Genomic DNA, 24,044 nt, shown 5'->3' on the forward strand with positions numbered 1-24,044 from the left:
TTACTAATCAGATTTATTTGTATAGTGATGAAGGATTAAGTCATAAGATTTTGCAATGTCTATTTAATAAATGTTTCTGCCATCTAATTTCCCTGCCCCACCTTTTAAATGTGAGCAGTAACAAGAATGATCCTGTCACCTTTAATATTCCATTTTTGCTCTCTCTAGAATTACTTTGGTTTACGTCAAGCTGCTGCCTGCATTTGTAATGAGAATTGCTGTGTCCTAGCTTGCCTGTGGATCTCTATGCAGTGCAATTCTACAAACCAAATGTCTCCAGAAAACTGCCTTTCAGAGACTGTTTAATTTATGAATAAGACATTTTAAAAATTACACTTTTTGTCAAGCTTGTATTTATATATTACTTTAAGTGCCTCTTCTTGAAAATGATAAATAATGAAGTTTAATTTTAAGATTTCATGACTATTCAAATACATTGCATGCATTTAGGAAAAAAAACAAATATTTGACCTAGAAATCTGTAAGTCCATTAATTTCATCATCTGCTGTATTGCATGTTTTCAAGATGGAAAAAAAGATCAATTATGATGACAAGAAGTTAAAATATGACAACTACGTTTTGCAAATGTGTTTTTGTATCTAACCATAAAACAAGCTGCACTGGTGGCACTGCCCAGCTTAACAGCAATTCAGATGCTGAAGAAGCCAATTGCCTCAGCAACAGTACCACCAGCAGGAATCATGTGGTACTGCAACAAGAGAAAGTTTAAACCTATTATGATTGTTATTTATAATTGTTTTGCATTGCAGTGAGATTGTAACAACTTTGTAAATTTTAAAGTTGAGGAACATTTGAGATTCTGTTATATTGGGATTTGCCTAAGCTTTCACTGGCACAACTTCTTGCACATTATAACATTTGATAGAATGGCACTTCTATTGTATTTGAAGTTAGTGGATATATCCGCTAGCCAAAGACGAAGGTTTGTGTGTTTTTCTTTAAAGTTTAAGTGTTGATCACGTCATTAATAAGGCATTCAGTGTGGAAAACAACAATTTTCTTAAAAGGCATTTTTTACATAATAAAATAGATCTCTCAAAGCAAAATTAGTATGAATGATGGGTTCACTAATAATTTTGATATTTTTAGTGTTGACTATATGTTGATAATTGCCTCAAAGTCAGTGGGATGCTGTCTTAAAGCAACTAGTTATCAGAATTCACCTTTTATATATGTTAATATTTATTACTTATGCTAGTATTTGTTAAACAGTAGATTCTAACTTGCAGAAATAGAATATTTAGGAGAATGATGGAAGGGGAAAAAAATTTCATTAATAAGCTGACCTTAAAAACTACTTATTCTGATTGTGGCTGATTATTAGCCAATTTGAGTTCAGCTGTGTCTTTTGGTGAGAATGGTCTCTGTATTTCAGCTAAAGCAGTATTTTGCTTTCAGGATTAGTATTTCAGAAAATAAATTGTATTTTATATGGGCACTGTCTGAGATGCAGAGAACCCCTTTGGTGCCCTTACAATGTTGAGAGTCTCTCTCACTCACTTCCAGCTAACATTTCTTTATACTGTTCATGGGGAATTATAATGAGATGTCTCAGGAGCATGCAAAACCTGGTCAAATTATATTGAGACCAATTTACAAACAGACCTGCCTGTTATTCCTCCAAGTTTAAGCTTCAAACAGTATTTGTTTCTAAATGAACTTAATATTTATGGAATTTTGAACTTAGAAGCATTGCAAGAACTATGTAACTCAATGAATGTAATGGAACAATGTATTCTTCCAAATTATTTTTTAATTTTTAGAAAGGTTTAGAGGGATATGGACCAAATGCAGGCAGGTACGACTGGTTTAGTTTGGGATTGTGGTCAGCATGGACTACTTGAACCAAAGGGTCTGTTTCCGTGCAGTATGATTCTATGTATAAAACACTGCATATTAATGCTGATACCCCTATTATAAAATCGAAAAATGGCAATCCCATAATTCATTAATTTTAAATAATCACACTGCCCAAGTATTTTGTTTGTTTGTGTCTTTGGGTACATCTCTGTTTCTGGACATCCTAAATCATTTTTAAATATCAAGTGTGTCTTTAACACATTTCAGGTCACTAAGTCAGAATTCATATTTATAAACTTTTTTTTAGAGTTGCTGCAAAGAGAAGTAAAGTTTAGATGATAGAAGTTGATGCTAAAGCTGAAAACTCTAGATACAGGCACCATCTATGGACACAATTTTTGTTTCTTCAATCTCCTTGGCTACTGGATCATGAAATCCTTTGTATCTAACCTTCCCTGTCCTCCACCCTTCTCCTTTTTTGTTTTTCCTGTCCTACCCTCTTCTACTGGCTTAAAAACTCTTCCATTTCTTCTACTTTCCCATTCTGATGAAAGTTCACTGACATTGTTTGTTCAGTTTCTACATTTGCAATATTTGAATTTGCAGATGCATTTAAGAAATTCTTTACATGTTTAAATGGGCTCTGTCCTGCTCTCAAATGCAAGTTGAAATAGAACAATCAAATGAACTCTGATATAGTTCACAGCTTACCTACTGCAAACCTACCTTCACTGTTACTCCCACAGTCCCATGCAGTATATGATTGGCCTAACAGCAACCTTGTAAACAGGGTCCTGAAACATGTGTACAACACACAAACCTGCTGGTGAAATAGAGTGCATTGCAGCCATCCTGTGGAATAAAGTTACTCTGACCCAGTCATTTCTCATTGTATGTAATGCAACTTATGAAAGGCATTAAGGCAATCAATTTTGGTCCTGAAAAGTGCTCAATCTATTTTGATTTCATTCAAACCTTTTGAGTAACAGATGAAGTTTGCTGTTTCATGCTACTACTATGAGGTAGCAGTGTGTGGTGTTCATCATTAATAGAATATTTCCTTTGTTTGATGGCAGTGTTCTGTCTAACAGACAAATGAGTAATGTGATCCACGAATTTCTGTACTGATGTGATACCAGGAATGTAAATTGTATATTCTGAAAACTGGATTGCTATGTCAAACAGCATATCACTTTGGCTGTTTGCAACAAGCAATATACTGACTGTACCAATGCTTTCAAAACTTGCAACACAATGACCAGCATCAAATGTGATTCTGAAATTGGACGTAATTTACTGGAGTAACTATGAAAAATCATGCTGACAACCAGTTTAGGATCGTCAGTCAGGTATGCTTAATGATGCATGTGCATGCACTGAAAGCTACACATGTTAACAGTCCTGTTCTTTGTGGACAGAAAGGACATATACATGCAATATGGCTATTTCACCTCAACAAATTAAATTTCAGCCATTGCTGGTTCATTTTTCAATGAAATTCCCCGACTAATCAACCAACCTGCCTGGTTTATAATTATGAAATAGCCTGGCGGTTCACTGTCAATCATCATTAGTTGATGCAATCTCCATGGCAATGCCTCCTCCAGTTAGAGTCCACTTGCCAAATGATCAGTGCTTTCTGCATTTAATTGAAATGTTAGTTTCCACTCTCTTTCCCACCCCCCCCCCCCCCCCGACCTCCTCCAAAACAATTAAAATCTCTTTGATTTGTCATAATATTTGATATCTTGATGACTCTTATCTTGTATTGGTGGATTCAAGCTGTGTTCTTCCCCACAAGAAGAAATATTCTCTTTGTATCAAGTGCTTTCTGATGAATACCAATGCATTTCTTAAATCAACTTGCCGACTTTCTTTATCCTTCTCAATGCCTCTGTATTATAATGTGGCAAATAGAACAGGGCACAGTAATTCACAACAGAAGATTTGCTAATTTTTAGTCCCTTAAACACCTTCTATACTTTTGTATATTCTAATATTGATTATCAGAAGTTCTAGACTTGTACTGACCCGTTATTCCAACTATTTATTTTAGCAACTCTCCTCCCTTTTCATATACTTCTAACAGCTATTATAATGTATTATACTTTATAGCTGGTTTACTCTCATTCCACTTTTTCCCTTTTTATGAAATTTAGCTGTTTTTAAAGACTATTTCCCATATTTCCCATCGTACTTTTTAATCTATTTAACCAAATTACTCTTGGCCAGGTCTCAATACTTCCATAATTGGCTTTCATTAAATTCAAGATTATTGTTTGTAACTGGAGTATATTGCTTTCAAATTTAATACAGCATTCATTTGTAATATGAACCCTTCTTTCCCATCTGATCTTATACTATGACATTGCTAGTTAAACTGCCTCAATGCACAATATTTAGCATTATTCCCACTTGGTTCCACAATGTGTTGCTCTAGGAATCTATGAATGTGTTCTACATACTCAGCTTGCAAATGATCTTTGCAAATTTAATTTGTCCAGTGTACATGAAATTCAAGCCTGCCACAATTACTGTACATTATCTTATTGCAAGCTATCATTATTTCTTGCTTAAAACACTATCCAATGGTAACATTGGAGTGAGGGTATCTATAAAGTTCTCCCACTAGTATTTTGCTGCTTTTTATTGCTAACATCCACCTATACTGTTTCTAAAACAAGATCCTTTTCTTTCTATTGTCCTTCCATCTATGTTGGTCTTTACTATGCGAGTTACTCCTCTTGTCCATTCTGTTGACTGAAATCTGTAAAGAAATCATTACTGACACTAGCTTATGTTCCAGATTTATTAATTGAAATTTAAGTTCTATCAGCTGCTGTTGTCGCCACTGTAATAGTGTGATCCTCAGGATTACTAATCCAGTGCCATTACTACAACATTATCTCACCCTATAACTACCAGGAGAAAGTGAGGGCTGCAGATGTTTGAGATCAGAGTCCAGAGTGTGGTGCTGGAAAAGCACAGCAGGTCAGGCAGCATCCGAGGAACAGGAGAATTGATGTTTCTGGCATAAACCCTTCATCAGGAATGAGGTTGTAGGCCGGGGATGGGTTGAGAGATAAATGGGAGGGGGGTGGTGTTGGGGGTAAGGTAGCTGAGAGTGCAATAGGTAGACGAAGGTGAGGAAGAAGGTGATAAGTCGCAGCGGAGGGTGGAGGGGATAGATGGGAAAAGTAAGGGAAGGGTCAGGAGGGCGCTGCTGATTTTGGAGGTTTGGGACTGGGATAATGTCGGGGGAGGGGAAATGAGGAAATTGTTGAAGTCCACCTGGGCTCTGGTGGATTTCAAACAAGTAGTCAATATTATTGTGGTTCTGTTTGCCGAGCTGGGAATTTGTGTTGCAGACGTTTCCTCCCCTGTCTAGGTGACATCCTCAGTGCTTGGGAGCCTCCTGTGAAGCACTTCACAGGAGACTCCCAAGCTGAGGATGTCACCTAGACAGGGGACGAAACATCTGCAACACAAATTCCCAGCTCGGCGAACAGAACCACAACAACGAGCACCCGAGCTACAAATCTTCTCACAAACTTTAAAGTAGTCAATAGTTGTTGCTCTCTATTAGAACCATACTGTACTTATGATTGATTACACTATCTTGTTCCCTTTCATGAAAGAAAAATGACCTATTACAATTATGCTGTCTCTCAAATAGCCACAGCTAAAAACAGCTTAGTTTTGTATGTAAGCAGTTTTGGTTTAGAATCAGGGAACCTTAGAATTAAGACTTAGGTTATTTTCTGTCTTGAAAGAAGATCACCAATCTCCTAGTTACCTGATGTATCACACTAACTTTAATGGAATATGTATTGCAATACACCTGAGGCAAAACAAGTGACTTTCTAACTTTGACATTGATGTTCCATTAGTCAACTGTCAAGAAGTGTGCACATGTTTGCTGTAAAATGAACAGTATATTGTTTTATTCACGTGCTTACACTGAAAACTGACAAAAACTGACAAAATCCAACATTCCATGAGGGAACTAATCAGACTGTCAGCAGTTTTTTGGAATTTTACAAACCCCCACCAACTCAGAAGTTTATACGTGGGGGGTGGGGGAGAAAAGTGAAAACGACAGGGAGTGTGGAGTTAAATGGAAAGATAAGCAGCAGGATAGCATGTGTGCAGACGGATTTAAACTTGAGGCAGACTGGGAATGCAGCAAAAGGGAAGGATAACTTAGGACATGTTATGACTTCCAATATCTCTAATGATAAGAAAGTTAGCACTAAGGCACTTTACTTGAATGCTCATAGCATTCTTAACAAAGTAGATGAACTAATGGTACAGATCATCGTGAATGATTATGATGTGGTAGGCATCACAGAGACATGGTTGCAGGGGGGTCAGGACTGGCAGTTAAACATTCAAGGATTTTCAACTTATCGAAAAGACAGGGAGGTCGGCAGAGGGGGTGGGGTTGCCTTATTGTTAAGAACAAAATTAAATCTATGGCACTGAATGACATAACGTTGGATGATGTGGAGTCTGTGTGAGTGGAATTGAGGAACTACAAAGGCAAAAAAGCCATAATGGGAGTTATGTACAGACCTCCTAACAGTGGTCAGGACCAGGGGCGCAACATGTACCGGGAAATAGAGAAGGCATGTCAGAAAGGCAAGGTCATGGCGATCATGGGAGACTTCAATATGTAGGTGGACTGGGTAAATAATGTTGCCAGTGGATCCAAAGAAAGGGAATTCATGGAATGCTTACAGGATGGCTTTTTGGAACAGCTCGTCATGGAGCCCACAAGGGAGCAGGCTATTCTGGACCTAGTGCTATGAAATGAACCAGACTTTACAAAAAAATCTTAAAGTAAGGGAACACTTAGGAAGCAGCGATCATAATATGGTAGAGTTCAGTCTGCAGTTTGAAAGAGAGAAGGCAAAATCAGATGTAATGGTGTTACAGTTAAATAAAAGGTAATTATGAGGGCATGAGAGAGGAACTGACAAAAATAGACTGGAAGCAGAGCCTAGCGGGGAAGACAGTAGAGCAAAAATGGCAGGATTTTGTGGGTATAATTGAGGACACTGTACAGAGTTTCATCCCCAAGAAAAGAAAGATTATCTGGGGAGGGATTAGACACATTTCCTGACTTCCTTTGTCAGCCATGGCTATTAAAGAAAAAGAGAGATCCTATAAAGTGGCCAAGAGCACTGGGAAATCAGAAGATTGGGAAGGCTACAAAAACAAACAGAGGATAACAAAGAGAGAGATAAGAAAGGAGAGGATCAAATATGAAGGTAGACTAGCCAGTAATATTAGAAATGATAGTAAAAGTTTCTTTCAATACATAAGAAACAAACGACAGGCAAAAGTAGACATTGGGCCACTTCAAACTGATGCTGGAAGCCTAGTGATGGGGGATAAGGAAATAGCAGGAGAACCTAATAAGTACTTTGTGTCAGTCTTCACAGTGGAAGACATGAATAATATCCCAACAATTAAAGGGAGTCAGGGGGCTGAGTTGAGTATGGTTGTCATTACAAAAGAGAAAGTGCTAGAAAAGCTAAAAGGTCTTAAAATTGATAAATCTCCTGGCCCCGATAGGCTACATCCTAGAGTTCTGAGAGAGGTGGCTGAGGAAATAGCGGAGGCGTTGGTTGAGATCTTTCAAAAATCACTGGAGCCAGGGAAAGTCCCAGATGATTGGAAGATCGCTGTTGTAACCCCCTTGTTCAAGAAAGGATCAAGACAAAAGATGGAAAATTATAAGCCAATTAGCCCAGCCTCGATTGTTGGTAAAATTCTAGAATCCATAATGGAGGATGAGGTTTGGAAAAGCAAAGTTGGATTAGAACAAGTCAACATGGATTTAGTAAGGGGAGGTCGTGCCTAACAAACCTGTTAGAATTCTTTGAAGAGGTGACAAGTAGGTTAGACCAGGGAAACCCAGTGGATGTGGTCTATCTAGACTTCCAAAAGGCCTTTGATAAGGTGCCACATGGGAGGCTGCTGAGCAAGGTGAGGGCCCATGGTGTTAGAAGTGAGCTACTGGTATGGACTGAGGATTGGCTGTCTGACAGAAGGCAGAGAGTTGGTATAAAAAGGTTCTTTTTCGGAATAGCAGCCGGTGACAAGTGGTGTCCCGCAAGGTTCAGTGTTGGGGCTGCAGCTGTTCATGTTATATATTAATGATCTGGATGAAGGGACTGGGGACATTCTAGCGAAGTTTGCCGATGATATGAAGTTAGGTGGACAGGCAGGTAGTACTGAGGAAGTGGGGAGGCTGAAGATGTATCTGGACAGTTTGGGAGAGTGGTCCAGGAAATGGCTGATGGAATTCAATGTGAGCAAATGCGAGGTCTTGCACTTTGGAAAAAAGAATACAAGCATGGACTACTTTCTAAACGGTGAGAAAATTCATAAAGCCAAGGCACAAAAGGATCTGGGAGTGCTAGTCGAGGATTCTCTAGAGGTAAACATGCAGGTTGAGTCCGTGATTAAGAAAGCGAATGCAATGTTGTCATTTATCTCAAGAGGGTTGGAATATAAAAGCACCGTTGTGCTACTGAGACTTTATAAAGCTCTGGTTAGGCTGCATTTGGAGTACTGTGTCCAGTTTGGTCCCCACACCTCAGGAAGGACATACTGGCACTGGAGCGTGTCCAGCGGAGATTCACACGGATGATCCCTGGAATGGTAGGTCTAACATACCAGGAACAGCTGAGGATCCTGGGATTGTATTCATTGGAGTTTAGAAGATTAAGAGGAGATCTAATAGAAACTTAGAAGATAATACATGGCTTGGAAAGAGTGGACGCTAGGAAATTGTTTCCGTTAGGCGAGGAGACTAGGACCAGTGGACACAGCCTTAGAATTAGAGGGGGTCAATTCAGAACAGAAATGCGGAGACGTTTCTTCAGCCAGAGAGTGATGGGCCTGTAGAATTCATTGCCGCAGAGTGCAGTGGAGGCCGGGACGCTAAATGTCTTCAAGGCAGAGATTGATAAATTCTTGACATTATAAGGAATTAAGAGCTACGGGGAGAGTGCGGGTAAGTGGAGTTGAAATGCCCATCAGCCATGATTGAATGTTGGAGTGGACTCGATGGGCCAAATGGCTTTACTTCCACTCCTATGTCTTCTGGTCTTATATCAAACCATTTAGAATTAATACAAAGTTGCTTTGTAATCGTTCTGTGTTGTATTATGCAAGTGCAGCTGATCACTGATACATTGATCTAATGCCATTGGGTTTACTAGCAACCAACACTAATGAATTCAGAATATTTGCATTGGAATTGCTAAACATGAGAAGTGTATGTCTAGATATCGTGACAATGGCAGTGCCACTTAAAAGTGATGTTTTTCTTAAGTAATTGCCAAGGTTTACCTTCATAAAAGGTTAGTCTCTGAATTTTCAGTTTGGTTTCTGGAGCACTGATATTCATAGGCTAACTTTCAGTCTTTATATTGTTTAAATTTAACTCCCTCATTCCAGTGGCTGACTTGTTTATCCAATTTCTCTGTCTGTCTCTGGGGTGAGGGCAGTGTGCTAGGAATGTACAATGACCTAAAGAGGTGCTAAAGTGAAAGTAGCTTAGACTTAATTTTCCAGTAGCAATGATACTTTTTTTTAAATTTACTCGTCGTACCCTCTCAAACTTTCTGTAGTGTAATTTCAGTCAGAAACCAATTGCTAACCAGTGCACAGCCTTCACATTGTTAATTAACTACATGGATCGGGCTCTTGATATTTCAATGTGCAGAATAATTATATAGCATGCTTTGAAGAAACCTTAAAATATATTTTTTTAACAAAAACTATTAGTTAACATCTGAGGCATTTTCTGAGTTTTTAATGGTGTTATAAGAAAGACTACTTGCTGAAAAATCTCACGGCATATAAATGTGGAAGTGGAACTGAGACACATCAATATCTGTGCTTAACACTGTTCTCAAAAACAATAACCTTCATTATGTTATATTTAACTTGCTAACCTCCTGGAATGGATAACAATCAACTGTTTATTTGTGGATTTAAGGTTCAAGGGCTGCTTGTGTCTTAAGTCTTAAAATGAATGCTGTTGACCCTTTTAAATCAACATGTCAATCGCAAACACCTCAGAGCAATGTGTTTTAAGAGCACTGTCATCGTAACACTTCACGCCACTGTGCAGGTATTTCCTTTTGTGGCCTAAGTATACTTTCAAAATACACGAGTCATTGAGAACATTTTAAAAGGTGTTGCAACACCAGACCTCATGAAGGGAAGAGGGTAGAGTGGCATCAGTTGGAAAGCAAGTTAATAGATTAACTACTATCAAAGCCAGCACTTACTCAGGCCAGCTATAAAGCTCTGTCCTTCTGCCATGATAGTAATAAATATTATCTATGTGCATGAGAAAAAAACATGTCAGTTAAGAATGTTTCTTTGGGAATATCTACTGGATATTATTATCTTTCTTTGGAGTCTTCCTTTGAATGCTAATTCTGCCCAGAATGTGACAATAAACGCAAAAAACCATTCATGTTTTGAGTTTTTGATTTATGTAAGGGATTGGGAGCACCATAAATGGTTTGCTCCACTATTTTTAAAAGCAAAACACAGTAACTGCATCTGTAAATGAGCTCTGTGCTACACTGGAACGACATTTCACACATAATTCATTTACCTGATGATATTGCATTCTTGCTTGCTGCTTCACAAAAAGACAAATATCCCCAGTTTAAAGTTAGGACTTAAATCAATACAATTAACCATTTCTGCAGTGGCACTTTATAGTATTAATATCGAAATTGCTCAGAGTTTTGAATCAATCAGTCCAACACATGCGCGTGCAAACGCTGTGATAATTATGAATACTAACCTAGTTTTAACATAAGATGTGCGACATCTAAAATTTTATTGCTTTTTTTTGTCTATTTATTCATGGGAAATGGGTTTGGCTGACAGAATTATTACCCATTCTTAACAGACCTTGAGAATCTGTTTTGAACCTGGCAAGTCTATTTGACATAGTTATACTCACACTGCTGTTAGGAAAATATCCAAGATTTTGACCCAGAGGTGGTGAAGGAATGGTCATATATTTCCAAATAAAAACCAATGAACTGTGGATGCTGGAAATCAGAAACAAAAACTTAAATTGTGGAAGAGCTCCTCTACTTGCAAATTCCCTCCAAGCCACTCATTCAGACTTAGAAATATATCACCGAAAATGCAGGAAAAGCTCAGTAGGTCTGGCAGCATCTGTGGAGAGAAGTCAAGAGTTTATGTTCTGAGGAAGGATCACTCGACCCAAAATGTTAACTCTGATTTCTCTCCACAGATGCTGCCAAACCTGCTGAGCTTTTCCAGCAATTTTGGTGATGTATTTCTAAGTCAGAATGAGTGGCTTGGAGGGAATTTGCAAGTAGAGGTGTTCCCAAGTATCTGCTGCCCTTGTCCTTCGACATGGTTTTTGCAGGATTGGGAAAAGTTCTCTAAGGAGCCTCACTGAATTTCTGTAGTGCACCTTGTAGATGGTACGCACTCGCTACTGTGCATTGGTAGTAAGGGAGTGAATGTGGATATGGTGCCAATCAAGTAGGCATCTTTGTCCTGAATAGTGTCATGTTTCTTGAGTTTTGTTTCAGCAGCACTCTATTGTGTCTTACACGATGGCAGATAGGCCTCAGGATGAGCTGTATATGCAATTTGCTGTCTCACCTGCTCTTTTTATCATCAATATCCCAGTGCAGCCATTGTGCTAGAACATAAATATGTAAGCAATATAATTCATTGTAATTCATCTCCTCACCTATTTTATTGCTTAGGATGTTTATGCTGCTGAGAAGACCACAATTTGTTGCTGATTCCTATTTGCACTTTGGAGGATGGTGGTAAGCCATCACACTGAACTGCTTCAGTCATTCTGGTTTAGATTGTTAGGAAGGGTGTGCCAACTTTTTGATCCTGCGAAGGCGAAGAAACAGCAATTTATTTCCATGTCAGGATTATGTAAGTCTTGCAGGGGAGCTCGTAGATTGTGCTGTTCTAATAAATCTGCTACCCATGGCCTACTTTCACACACAAACTTCACCAGTTAGAAAGTAGTGTTGAGTTGTCACAATGCATCTTGGAGAGGGAAAATTTGGAGGTAGCTGACCTCACTTTCTCCAGAGCAATTAGGGATGGGCAATAAATGCTGGCCTAGCCAGACCCACCTCCCACAAATGAACAAAAAGAGTTTGGGGGGAGGGGGGTGTTGGCAGATGGAGTAAGTTTTCAGTTTATTCATCAGGTGACAATCAAACCAACCAACTGCTTTGTCCTGAGTGCTGTCAACCTTCTAGAGCATTGCTGAAGCTGCACTCATCCAGGCAAGTGAGGAGTATTCCATCAAACCCCTGACTAGTGCCTTGTAGATAGTGGACAATTAATGGGAAGTCAAGCCAGTTTCTCACCTGAGAATTCCCAGCTTCTGACCTACTCTTGTAGTAGGTGTATTTATATGGCTGACTTAGTCCAGTTTCTGTTCAATAGTAACCCACAGGATGGTACTACTGGGGCTTTCAGTGATAGAAATGCCATTGTAAAAATTCTTTTAGAGATGGTGATGTGAATGTTACTTCCATTGATCAACTCAAGTCTGAAAGTTGTCCAGGTCTTACACCATATTGACTCAGAGTCCTTCAGTACTGTCTCTGAGGAGTTGTGAATAGTACGAAATGTCAGGGTGCAAATATCTTAATTACTGACCTTCTGAAGAAGGGAAGTTCATTGATGAAGCAGCAGAAGACAGTTGGGCCCTTGCTACTACACTGAGGAATTCTATCAGCAAATCTCTGGAATTGAGGTGATTGGGCTCCATCAACCATAAATAGAAACATCAAACAAAATATCTTCCTTCACACTAGTTATGATTTCAACCTGTACAGACTTCAGTTGTGCCAGAGTTCTTTCATGCTGTGTTATGATAAATGCTGCCTGGATGCCAAAAGCAGTCATTCTCACCTCCCCCTCTCCATAACCACAAGTAGAGCAGTACAGCACAGCGCGTAATTATGGAAAAGGCTAGCTAAATATAAAATAAACCAAAACATATTCCGTGCAGATAGACAGCAGCAATTTGGATCCCTTAGAGGTTAGATAGAAAAATTTGACCTTGCCGATGCATGTTTTTCATTCGGAAGAAATAGTCATTGTATCTAAAAAAAATTTAAATACCTTGCATCTGGATTTCTATCATAATTATTAACGTGCAGGAAGCCATTCAGCCCATAATGCTTGCACCAGCTCCTAAAACGAGCATTACTTACGAGTGGCAATCTCCTGCTTTTGCACATACTCCTGCACGGTAACTCTATCCAAGTAATCATTCAATGCCCTCTTGAATATCTCAACTGAACTTATCTTCACCACAATTTCAGGTGATGTGCTCCACACACTAATCACTTGCTCTATGTACAGGTTTTTCTCATATCTCCCTTGCTTCTGCACATACCTTAAATGGGACTTGTCTGGAATATGAACACAGGACATCTCACATATTACACAACACACCCCTAAGTAAGAATCATACCTTCAGACTAGAATATAAAGTCATTTTACGGTTGTTGGCCCTAACTATGAATGATAGGTATGGTATTATTCAATCTTGGATTTCTTTGATTCTTTAATGGGCCAGAGTGTCACTGGCTAGGACAGAATTTATTGTCCGTCCCTAGTTGTCCTTGAGAAGATAGTGCTCAGCTGCTACCTTGAGTCCATAAGCTAATAGAAAATGGCAATGCCATTCGGGAGGGAGGTCCAGGATTTTGGCTGAGACACATTGAAGGGACAGCAATGTATCTCAAGTCAGGGTGATGAGTGAATCGGAGGGGAAGTTGCAGATGGTCATGTTTGCATTGCTTCACAAATGACTGCCAGGAATGTGTTATGGAATCCAGTAGAATTCTAGTTGACCAAATAAAGCTGACCCAGGCAAATACCTAGCATTTGGCATTCAGTAACAGAAGAAGGTATCAACACTCCCATACGTCACCATAAGAATCATTGCACAAAGTTATCAATATGTTTTGTACCATATCTGCTTACAAGGTTCAAACTAAGCAGTTTACTCAATAATGCTCAAACTATATTTTTCACCATGAGAAAGTAATCATAGACTAGCCATTTGGCCCACTGAGTCAGACTGACCCTCCAAAGATCCCAACCTCATCCCACATTTACCATAATTAACTCACCTAGCCTGCACACCTCCAGGTCAATTTAGAATGGTCAATCCACTTAACCTGCACATCTTTGGACTGTGGGAGGAAACTGGAGCAGCCAAAGGAAACCCCACACACAAAACAGGGAGAATGTGCAAACTTCGCACAGACATTCACCAGAGGCTGGAATCAAACCTGGGTCCCTCGGTTTGTGAGGCAGCAGTGTTTAATCACTGTGCCATTCTGTGGTTTGTTTATTCTTTGTGAACCCTCTTTTAGCAAGCATCTTGTTTTCCGAAAGATGTAGATGCAGTGAGGGCACTGGTGGGTTTTCTCTTTGTCAGTTTCCCAATACTTTATCTCCAATGTAATGGCTTACAAGTGTTATTGTTAACTGGTGAGCTGCAGTTCATGAAAAGTTGAGTAAAATTTCTTCACAGATGGTTACTGTTGCTAAGTGCAATCTGGCTAAATAATATAAAACCAAAGGTTGACATTTTATTTTTGGTTTCCATCAAGTTAACTGGTCTCTGTTGTAGGACTGCTACAGTTGAGCATATATATCTAGGATGAGGTGGGCACAGAGAGCTGGGCTTGCTGCTGCTGGTTGATACCATTGCAAACCCTGCAGGACAGTGTGCACATGGGGGCTTTTGATGAACCAGCTGCTGATACTAACTGTTGAGATTCATGAACATTGTAAAGAATGGCCAAAGAATGGAAAACAACTTACCTATATTAAAATATTCAAGCGTAGACCAGGTGAGGACGAGAGGGATAAATTAGCAAAATTTAAAATAAAAAATTAAAATAATTTAATCAGAAGTTGTATAAACAAGGTATATTGGGATTATTGTCTACAGCAGACTGGGCACTCTTTATTTGTATGGTTGGTGATGCAATACTAACAAGTGAGCATCGTCTGTTTACAGATTTTTCATCTGCAGACTTTGAGGATCAAAACTTAATTTCTTCACAACTGCAGCTGACTATTTTTATCCTAGCTACCCAGCTGGCATATCTTCTACCAGATAGATTTGGTCATGGAATAGAACACCAAACATTGCTGCAAAAAAAAACTGAACAGACCAACAGAAAGAGTCTGTGGAGAGAGATGGGTAGGATAACATTTCACATCAATTGATTGATCAGTTGGGAGGCACTGGCCTCGTGACTTTTAATCCAGAAACCCAGGTAATGTTCTGGGAATGTAGATTAGAATCTTGCCATATTTGTTCGTGAAATTTGAATTCAGTAATAACGTGGAATTAAGAGTCTGATGGTTACCATTAAACCATTGACAATTGTCAGAAGACCCTATCTCATTCACTAATGCTCTTTAGGGAAGGAAATCTGGCCTACACGTGACTCCAGACCCACAGCAATGTGGTTGATTCTTAACTGCCTTCTGGGTAGTTAGAGATGGGCAATAAATGCTGATCCAGCCAGTGACACCCATATCCCACAAATTAATTTTAAAAAAGGAACTGTTCTGCACCAATACTGCCTGACTTGAATGTTTCCACCTCTTCACTTCTTACAGGATAAATTATCATTTTGTAACAATTTTTTTAAAAAATGATCTTCACAGATTGGTCTTTGGTACAGTCCTTAATTTAGTCAAGTTCCTTCAATGATTCCACTCCACCAGTGGGGGGCAACCAACCAGCAAATTATCCACACACAGCCAAGACTTTTGTTTCTCTAGTTAATCTAGTATTGTATCTTGTTAAGATTCCAAATGCATGGAACTTTACAAATTAAGTAGATGTGACACTGAATGCGTGTCACATCCCATTTTTGTGTACAAAAATGTCTAGAATTTTGATAACAACCTAGATTTTGCGAAACAATGGCACTCAGCATTAACCTTGAAGAAATCCTCATCGAGCCATCGCTATGGCATGAAATAAAAGACAGAAAATAGGAGAAGTCATTGAGCCCACTGAGTCTTCTCCATTACTCAACATGATCATTACTGATCCATCTCAACCCACTACTCCTATATCCCTCGATGCTTTGACCATCCAGAAGTCTGTTTCTTTCTTAAACGTATTGTGTGTCATGGTCTCCATTGCTTCCTCTCGTATTGAATTTCAATACCATCAGTGAAGAAATTTGTCTCCTGAGTTCGTAATGGTCCACCCTGTATTTTGAGACCATGAACCCTTACTGTAAATCCCACACACTGTTGATGTTCAGTGGATCCAGTCCTGTCAGAAGTTGATACGTTTCAAAGAGATTCTGTCTCATTCTGCTAAACTCTAGTAACCCTCTTGATACACAAGCAATTGTAGTGTTTTAAATGCAATAATTACTTCAAGCAGCCAAGTGCAGAAAACAACCAAGAAATTAAAGGCTCTCCGACTTTGTAGAGAGCAAAATAAAGATATGAAATGGAGTTAAGATAGAAGTTGAAATATTCTCAATAATCTTTAAAGATATATATTTTAAAATCTAGCTAATCATGAGAGACTTTGAACATTCTACAAATATAAATTACTTTTTTCTCAGCTAGTTTATTTGTTAAGTGGTGGCCAGGCTGGGGTCACTGTCAAAAGCTGAGTTAAACTTCAGGGTATAGGGAACAGGAATTAACTTGCTACAGTTTCCTCACAAGTTGTGAGACTGTCAAGTGGGAATCTCTATCTAAAATCAATTGATTTTGCTGATTACCAGTTTCAATAAAATGTAATTTGGTTGAGGTGGGGTGTTTCACACCTTCAAGATTATTGTATTAATCTGCGTTGATGTTATATCCTAAATATGTGGTCAGATTCAAAAGGTATAATGACGGTCAACACTGACAATTTACCATCAAAATCTCCACAACCTCTCACTCCTATGGTATAAGTTCGTAGATTCAGCAATAGTCCTGAAAATGTGTTGCTGGAAAAGCGCAGCAGGTCAGGCAGCATCCAAAGAGCAGGAGAATCGACGTTTCAGGCATGAGCCCTTCTTCAGGGCTCAAGACCGAAACGTCGATTCTCCTGCTCCTTGGATGCTGCCTGACCTGCTGCACTTTTCCATCAACGCATTTTCAGCTCTGATCTCCAGCATCTGCAGTCCTCACTTTCTCCTCTCAGCAATAATCCTGCCAAGGTTTACTTGTTAAAGTACAACGGGACAGAGCAATAAGCTTAGACAAGCCTAGCCTACCCGGATATGGTGCTAATGTCCAATTGAACTGCAAGAGGATGATAAGAAAACAAAACAAGCAGCAGCATATTCGGGAATTCTGACCCAGTCCCTCAGGTAACTCAGCAAAGGTTAAATTCCACTGCAATGACGCCAGCACATTGTCATCATAGCTCACTAATAATTCAGCTGTAAAGCGTCTGGGACTTAGCAAGTTCCCTTTTATAGGATGAGAGAGCGCTTGCCCAATACACATTTCAAAGGCTGATGGCTCACTGTAATTTCCTGTTACAAACATATGGAAGTTATCCAAATCAAATCATCGAATATGAAAATTACAAACAAAGTCTGTAATCAAATTACCTCTGCCCAGTCTAGGAACACTGATCAGTCTCTGCCAAGAATGTTATCAAAGGAACCAGGCAAATTCTTAACCTCTTTGTCTTAACTTCAATCGAGTGGACCCCTGGGTTCAGGTTGAATCCTGAGATGAAGGACTTGCCCACTAAGATGTTGATGGGCCTTATACCCTTTGGAGTTTAGAAGAATGAGATCTGACCCTAATTAAATTTATAGCAGTCTGAGAGGAATTGACTGGGTGAATGCTAAGATGATGTTTCAAATCATGTGGCATAATTTAAAAATAATGGACTCTCATTTAAGATGGAGATGATCAGAAATTAATTCTCACAAATGGTCAGTTATCAGTCTTTCATAGAAAGATAGATTGCCTACAGTGTGGAAGCAAGCCATTTAGCCCACATTGACCCTCTAAAAGAGCATCCCACCCAGACCAATCCTCCCAATCTCATCCCTGCAACCTTGCATTTCTCGTGACTAATCCACTTAGCCAACACATCCCTGGACACAATGAGCAATTTCGCACGGCCAATCCACCTGACCCACACATCTTTGGACTGTGGCAGGAAACCCACGCAGACACAGGGAGAACGTGCAAACGCCACAAAGATGGTCACCCAAGAGTGGAATTGAACTCAGGTCCTCTGAGCTATGAGGCAGCAATGCTAACCACTGAGCCAACATGCCATGCCGCTATGCCACTTTAGAATGCTCTTTGACAAGGTGCAGTGAAATCTGGATCATTGAGTATATTAAGAGGTCGAGTTAGCTTTTTGATTAACAAAGAAGTCAAAATCTATGGAGGCATAGGCGAGAAAATAATTAAATCAGTCTTAATTATATCAAAGGGCAGAGCAGGGTCAATTGCCTTCTCCTGCCCCTATTTTTTTTTACTGTCTTATAATAATATCTACATTTTGTTCACTAGACTATCTTCCATTAGTCATTTAGTTTGCATTAACAATTTTATTGATTTGTCCTTGGGATGGATGCATTGCAGGAATGGTCTTCTATTATTGCCCAGAGGGGGATGGGGAGGAGGAACATGAACATTGTGGTGAATGAGTTTGCTCTCAAAAAGCTGTTAGACCAAAGAGTTCCAGGATTCAGCCCGAGCTCCCCATCAGAATCAGAGCAACTGCAGTGAATTAATTGTGACTTTTTTGCAGAATTAGCAAAGAGAAAGTGAGCAAAGTCATGTGCTTATTAACCTTAGAGTTAGCATTTAAACTTTTACATTGATTACTGCAGTAATCGCAGAATTGTGTGGTGCAAAGGAGGCTATTTGGCCCGTCAGTGTTGGCTGTATTGCCTAATGCCAATCTCCTGCCTTTCCTGCACACCATTACTATCCAAATAGCCATCCAATGCTCTCTTGAATGCCTCAGTGGAACCTCCAGACCCTAACTACTCACTTTTCTCACATCAGCCTTGCTCAACAAGATAAAGTTGTTGGATCAAATAGCCAAGATTCAGTGGCAATGCACCTGTCACAGTTATTTAGTGTCAAGATATGTTTTAAACAATCTCTGCAGAGGTGTTATTTTACATCAATGCAACTTGAACCCAGGTATACTGGCTCAGAGGTAGGGACACTACAAGAGCCATCCTTCATTTAGAGTTAACCAAGCCCAACCTGCATGTCTCCAGCTGAAATCAGTGTGGCAGACAGATCAATTTAGAGTTTGGCTCCTTTTTAAAAAAAAATCAGATCAACAGTATGCGATAGCAGATATATTGAATAGAAATGTTTGTTGCCTGTTGTCAGCAACGTTTCTGGAATTTATCCAAGCTTATAGTTGAGGTTATGCTGGTATCCTACCTTTAAGCCAGAAGGTGTGGATTCAAATCCCACCTCCTCCAGAGGTGTGTCTGAACAGATTGAATAAAATGAGGTGGCCTGGCGAACTGAGTACTTCACCGTTCTTGGAGAGAATGGGGTTAGCTTTCCCAGACTTCATGTTGAACCTCTGTCTGTAGGAGGTGCTGGCCATCACTCCTAGCTACTCCCCTCCTGGGTTTCTTTCCATTCTGTACAGGTGACTGTTTCTTAAACCTTTGATCGGAGGAACACTTGCACCTCTTATATAAGATATCTCAGGGCTTCACAAAGCGAGGGTTAGGACCCCAGGTGGGGACTGTGAGCCGAAATGTTGGGGTCGTGGGCTCCTAGATGACAATAGCTACTGTGATGATCTGAACTAGTTATAAACACAGTGCTTCCATTCCAACATACAAAGCCCTCTGCTTTCACAGGCTCCTTAGCTCTCAGTTCACACTGAGGGGGGTCACAACAACTTTAAAGCATTAAACTGGGGATCAGTGGGGAAAAGGTTTGGTAAAACCTTCCCAAATTAACTTCTGTAACTTGCCTCTCTCTCTCTCTCTCTCTCTCTCTGTGTTGATGATGCTCCTGTTGCTCCTGTTGATTTGTGGGTCAGCTGTGGCTCAGTAGATAGTGCTTTTGACTCTGGGTCTCAAGCTTCCACTTCACAACCTGAGCATTTTTTTTAAAAAAAAGGCTGACACTCCAGTACAATACAGAGGGAGTACTACACTGTTGGAGGTGCGATCTCTTGGCTGAGATGTTCAACTGAGGCACTGCCTGGCATCTCTGGTGGATGCAAAATATTGTCAAGAAGTATGGTGTTAGAAACGCATAGCAGGTCAGGCAGCAGGAGGAGCAGGGGGACAAAAAACCCTACATTTCAGACACAAGCCCTTCAATCAAGAATTCCTGATGAAGGGCTTATACGCTAAGCATCAACTCACCTGCTCCTCAGATGTTACCTGACCTGCTGTGCTTTTTCAGCAACACACACTTGACTCAGATCTCCAGCCCTCACTGAGTTTTATTCCAGCATTTTCTGTTTGCATTTCACATTTCTAACTTTTCTGATGCCGTTTTGCAGACAAGCAGGAGAGTTCATGTTTGTCATGGCTGCTCAAATAATAATCACAAAAAGAGTATCATTTTTTTAAATGAATGAAATCACTCATGGGGAGTGGGGGTCATTGGTTGTACCAACATTCATTTCTCCATTCCTAGCTACCCTTGTAAAGGCAGTAATGAGCTGACTTAACCACAACAATCCCATGTGCTGCAGGTAGAGTCTCAATACCCTTAATGGAATTCAGAATTTTGACCCTGAATTTGTCAGATTGTTGACTGTGGGAGCTTGCTAGGAGTACATTTGCCACTTTCTTAAAGTTATAAGATCACATTAAAAATTCTTCACTGGTAGTAAAGAGCTTTAATATTAGCAGGATGTTGTGAAACTTGAAAGGGTTCAGAATAGATTTAAGGATGTTTCCAGGGTTGGAGGATTTGAGGTATAGGGAGAGGCTCAATAAACTGGGGCTGTTTTCCCTGGAGCAGAGGCTGAGGCATGACCTTTGAAGTTTGTAAATGAGGGGCATGGATAGGGTAAATAGACAAGGTCTTTCCCTGGCATGAGCAAGTCCAAAACTAGAGGACATAGGTTTAAAGGGGAGGGGAAGATTTAGAGGGGACCTTTAGGGACAAGTTTTTCACAAGAGGATGGTGCATGTATGGATGAGCTGCCAGAGTAAATAGTGGAAGCTGGTACAATTGCATTTAAAAAAGACATCTGGATGGGCAAATGAGTAGGAAAGTGAGGGATATGGGTCTGGTGCTGGCAAATGGGACTAGATTAATTTCGGATATCTGGTCAGTGTGGACAAGTTGGACTGAAGAGTCTGTTTCTATGCTGTTTATGATTAGATGAACTGTTATTTCAAGAACCAAGTGTCTTAACATCTTGACTGAAAATATTTTGCCATGGGATGTTTCACTGTGATAGGGTCTACACCACATTGAATTTCAAATGCTCATCCTCAGCACAAAGTACATAAACAGCCCCACACCATTCTGAAGTGGTCTTCAGTGCTCTCATTCTTCATCTATGCCAATCCTGCTTTCAGAAACTCTTCCTAACTGGTTTTAATTTTTAAACCCCTTTTACACACACCCATAGTCATTGTTTCACTAGCTGGGTCAGTATTTATTGCCCACCCCTAGTTACCCAGGAGAAGGTTGGGTATTTATGGTTGGGTATGGATAACAGCACAGTTACCTAAATTTTTTATTTTAATCTTTGAGCTCAAATCATCTTTATGCTAGGGTATCTCTGCTCAGATTTTTTAAAAATCCAATCAATCCCTGAAAAATATGAACCAGCATATGCTGATAATTGTAGATGTTCATGTTTTCTTGAATCCCCAGATGTGAACAGGGAACTAACCTGGAGGTACAAGGATGTAATTTCTCTACATTTAAACATTTACTTTGATTCTCAGCTTTCAACAGGTCATTTTAAATGACATTTGAAAAAGAATTCCTGTTCATGAAAGGGAGTCCACTGGTACCTGTAGTTTATAAATTATTCAGCACAGATGTTCAGAAGTGACAGATTTAAATGCAACTTAAATTGAAGGACAATAGATTGAATAGCAGTGTGGAATGATAGGAATTGCCACAACAGGAACTTTGAGACAGTTGTTTTAATAGAGGCCAAAATATGTACAGTATGCCAAGTGAATGAACAATATATCCTGGCTTTGATTGTCCAACTCAATACATAGTGAGTGTGGGCAATATTAAGATGCTTCTCAAAAACTGAGGCTTCATGTTCAGACTCTGCATTAGGAAAGGGGGAAGCAGATACCACAGTGAAGCCATGTGTCCTTATTGGGAGAACTGGATATGGGGTAAGCCCCCAAACCGAAAACACCTCTAGAATGCACATGAATCAGGGCACAAGTAGTCTGCATCACAACCCATTGCACAAGTGAACTGAATTTTGAAGACGAATTATTTGACCATTGGTAATGGTGCCTCAAGCCACCAGTCTTTGTAGGGATGAAGGGAAATACATGTGTAACTGATGGCAATTTAGAATTACTGTTGCAACATTCAGATATGAAGTTGTGGGAACACAGGTCATTGCAAGAGCTGCTAAGGTAAGCAGCCAGGCATGTCCAGTCCATTGCAATGGTCAGCACATGGATGGCTAAAACACAGTCTGTGGCTGTTGAAATCTGGCCCATTGCTGTCTGCTTTATGGTCATTTCAAATCTAGGTGGACATCACCCACAATTTACTTGTTAACCAGATCAATCCTTAGCAATTGCCTCCACACCATTTGTGCAGAGGGACTTCCACGTGGGCTGCTCTGAAAGGACCCTACCATGCTTTAATAGTTGGGGTACTCTGCTGCAGAGTTAAAAGCAGGAGGGTGAAAAGAAGAGATATTAAAGTTTTAAACAGGGAAAAATACTTAATGCTATGGAAATCTGGGTTGGAGGGATGGGTGAAGACTCTGGGAAGATACAAAGTGGCAACTCAGGTTTTCCTACATGTAGCTGGGAGGAAAAGGGACCCAAAAATTACACATTTTAAAAAGCAAAGTGTATAAAATGTTTCACCTACAAAAAAAAAGGTATTTTGCATGATGCATAATTTGTTCCAATCTAAACATCACAACTAAAAACTGTTCAGATCATAACCAGAGACTTACAAACCTTCATAGCATTGATACTGGATATGGCAGTGCTTGTTCCTGGCTGTACAGAACAGCACTGCAGAATTAGTTTTTGGTTAAAAAAAAGTCACCCATGCATAGTGGTTTTTGAAGTACAAATTTTAGCCACAAATGCACTTAGTCACATGTAGCACAATGCAAAAGTCTCAGGAAAATACTCAACCCCACACCCTTAAGTTTTTGCATGAATTTCATTGCACTTTAACCCAACTTGCTTCAGCTGGGGGAACCAGTCTATAGGATGGAAGGTGCAGTAATTGAACTACTAGGATCTTAGTGGGAGGGAGGGGGAAAACAAAAGAAAAAATAAAAAAGGCTGAGTGGCCTTCAGAAAAGTGTTGGCATGTTCAGCAGGGTGAACATTTCATGTATGAGGAATAATTTGCATTGGAAGTGAATTTCTTTAAAACATAGCTTAAATTGCTTTGTCAGTTTCTTCCCTCCTGATGGAATTTGGTAGTCAGTCTTTAGAACCCCTTTTGTTGAGTAAAAATGTACACCAGATTTACTGGAAAGACCAAATACCAGAGACAAAGTTTATCCACAAAAATGTGTATTCCACTTTCCAGTCCAAGACTGCATTCCTCTATGGTTTGGAATGATAGGTGGCGTTGGGGAAAGTCAGTAAGGTTTATTCAAATTTAATTTGGAGATGGTGCAGATGGCAGATACTGAAAAGTCAGTTACTAAAATGGAGCTGGAAACAGCACATCAGGTCAAGCATCAGAAGGTCAGGGGAATTAACATTTTGGGCAGGGGCCTTCATCAGGACTCAAGGGTCAATAGACAATAGGTGCAGGAGTAAGCCATTCAGCCCTTTGAGCCAGCACCACCATTATGGTCATGGCTGATCATCCACAATCAGTACCCTTGATTCCACTATCTTTAAGTGCTCTATCCAAGACCTGGCTTCCACTGCCTGGAACAGTCCCCAGCTCTGATGTTGCTTGACCTGCTGTACTGTTTCCAGCTACTCAATCTTGCTATTCC

At 39.8% G+C, this 24,044-nt stretch overlaps 1 protein-coding gene across 3 annotated transcripts in view; it reads left to right on the top strand.

The window, feature by feature from the left end:
- ptpn11b (protein tyrosine phosphatase non-receptor type 11b) overlaps positions 1-2,589 on the top strand; it is a 134,680-nt gene extending 132,091 nt beyond the window's left edge. For all 3 annotated transcript variants that reach the window (XM_072586207.1, XM_072586206.1, XM_072586208.1), the window contains exon 16: positions 169-2,589. The gene's annotated coding sequence lies outside the window, so the exon portion shown is untranslated. The remainder of the gene's footprint in view (positions 1-168) is intronic.
- The last annotated feature ends 21,455 nt before the right edge of the window (positions 2,590-24,044 follow it).

Source organism: Chiloscyllium punctatum, chromosome 16 (genome assembly GCF_047496795.1).
Source record: "Chiloscyllium punctatum isolate Juve2018m chromosome 16, sChiPun1.3, whole genome shotgun sequence".
In the NCBI taxonomy this organism is placed as follows: Eukaryota; Metazoa; Chordata; class Chondrichthyes; order Orectolobiformes; family Hemiscylliidae; genus Chiloscyllium; species Chiloscyllium punctatum.